This window comes from Desmodus rotundus, chromosome 2, assembly GCF_022682495.2.
Source record: "Desmodus rotundus isolate HL8 chromosome 2, HLdesRot8A.1, whole genome shotgun sequence".
Taxonomy (NCBI): Eukaryota; Metazoa; Chordata; class Mammalia; order Chiroptera; family Phyllostomidae; genus Desmodus; species Desmodus rotundus.
In genome coordinates this window covers 57,611,020-57,613,419 of record NC_071388.1, presented here as the reverse complement: position 1 = coordinate 57,613,419, position 2,400 = coordinate 57,611,020, and the positions used below count along the sequence as shown (strand labels likewise).

Sequence of the window (2,400 nt, the reverse complement as noted above, 5' to 3'; positions counted from 1 at the left end):
CAAGTCATTACATTACCAAATATTTATCAATGCCTTTGTAGTGCAATATATTGTTCAGCAATATGTAAGACAGAAAATCATGTATTATTGTATTTCTCTATTGACAAATTAGTGGAGTGGGTCAGTGGGATGTTTGTTCAGTTGGTTGGTTGGTTGTTTTTGAAAGTGTAAGATGTAGTGGGAAGAGGATTGATCTAGAGACTTGGACTCTGATCTTAACAGTTCCATCCATCATCTTAATAGCACTGGATAAGTAACTTCTCCTCTGGCCTTAGTTTTCTGAAATCTAAAAGAAAAGCATTGACTCATATCATCTTGAGATTCTTACAAAAATGAACTGCTTTATGATTAGTCCTCTGTTGAGGTCCAAGAGATGTCATACTCCTGTCTTTGTCTCAAATGTCTTGCAGCCATAAATGGATGCATGTGTGGAAATCAGCCAGGACTGGCCATGTGCTTAGGAAACATTTAATGGCACGTGCTTAGTGTGGGATCACAGCCAGATTTACATGGGATATATTTTTCAGGAAATACTTTCACTGTCTCAGGAGAAAGGGAAGACACTATAGCTCTGGTTCCCCACAATTTCCAGACACTTTTAATGACACCTAATTCCACAAGTAAGTAGGGAATCTTCTCCTTCAGCTTGAAATATGTTTAAAGTATGAAAACAGTGTCAATATGCACTGTTTGCACTGAATGTTCTGTTTGTCCAGAAAAAAACCTTACACAAATAGTGCTTGGAAAATTTTACCCTGTTCCATTTAATTTATAGGAGCATTAATATGTCATTTTTCTGTACACAAAAATTTTCTCAGCCTGTCCCAGTTTTCTCTTCCTGGACTCCAGGCTTTAAATCAAATAAATCAACCCACATTCCTCAAAAGTAATAAAGATGTTTCGAAGTATTTGACCTTGTTTTCTTTCAAATATCTCCTGCATTTCTTACTCCCTGGCCCATTTCTTTCCCTGACTTCCTTCTGCTACTACCTACCCTCCTCTCTCTGCTTTCCTCTCCTTATATCTCTCTTTTGTTACCTTTGATCTCACAGGAAAGGTTTTGACTTCAATGAGATTGACTGTTGCTGGCAAATCTTTTCTAAAAAGATACCCCATATCAGAGAATTGTTGTGGGGGTCAGAGGAGCCAAGCTTCCACTCTAAACCTAACATCTTCATTTATAAAACAAGTATCATAATAATTTACAGTTTACAAAAAAGGAATAAGCAACAATCAGATATTATTAGACAAAAGTAATAAAAATGTAGTAAAGTGCCTGGAATATGTTAGACTTTAAAGAGAATGTTAGTGTCTTCTTTTATCCTGCATATCCAACTTACAAAACAAAACAAAACAAACAAAGCAAAAATTCATCTATCTTGGTCAAAACTACTGGTACCAATAAAATACTGCCTGCACAATAAACTAGTTAGTCTATAAATACCATAGATTGGTATCTTAACTTTTTGTGATACCACAGATTCATCTGACTACATTTTCTACATTCCAAAACTTTTAGTTTCTGCTCGCTTTGGCAGCACGTACACTAAAATTGGAACAATACAGAGATTAGCATGGCCCCCACGCAAGGATGACACACAAATTCATGAAGCATTCCATATTCTTAGGCATCCAAATTGGAAAGGAAGAAGTAAAACTGTCATTGTTTGCGGATGACATGATAATGTACATAGATAATCCTATAGACTCCACCAAAAAACTACTTGACCTAATAAATGAATTTGGCAAAACAGCAGGATACAAAGTCGATACTCAGAAATCAGAGGCATTTTTGTACACCAACAATGAAATATCAGAAACAGAAATCAGGAAAAAAAATCCCATTTGATATAGCAACAAGAAAAATAAAGTACCTAGGAATAAAACTAACCAAGGAGGTGAAAGACCTGTACTCAGAAAACTACACAACACTGAAGAAAGAAATTAAGGAAGACACAAACAAATGGAAGCATGTACCATGCTCATGGATTAGAACAATTAACATCATCAAAATGGCCATACTACCCAAAGCGATTTATAGATTCAATAAAATCCCTATTAAAGTACGCATGACATATTTCACAGATATAGAACAAACATTTCAGAAATTTATATGGAACCATAAACGACCCCGAATAGTTGCAGCAATTTTGAGAAAGAAGAACAAAGCAGGAAGGATCACAATACCTGATATCAAACTGTATTACAAGGCCACTGTAATCAAAACAGCCTGGTACTGACATAAAAACAGGCACATAGACCAATGGAACAGAACAGAGAGCCCAGAAATAAACTCAAGTCTCTATGGTCAATTAGTATGTGACAAAGGGGGAAGAAGCATAAAACGGAGTAAAAATAGCATCTTCAACAAATGGTGTTGGGAGATCTGGACAGCTACGT

The 2,400-nt window shown here is 35.9% G+C and overlaps 1 non-coding gene across 1 annotated transcript; it reads left to right on the top strand.

The window, feature by feature from the left end:
• Positions 1-1,522: 1,522 nt before the first annotated feature.
• Positions 1,523-1,626, top strand: LOC112301027 (U6 spliceosomal RNA). Its single transcript, XR_002974449.1, has one exon. It is a non-coding gene; the product is annotated as a U6 spliceosomal RNA (small nuclear RNA).
• The last annotated feature ends 774 nt before the right edge of the window (positions 1,627-2,400 follow it).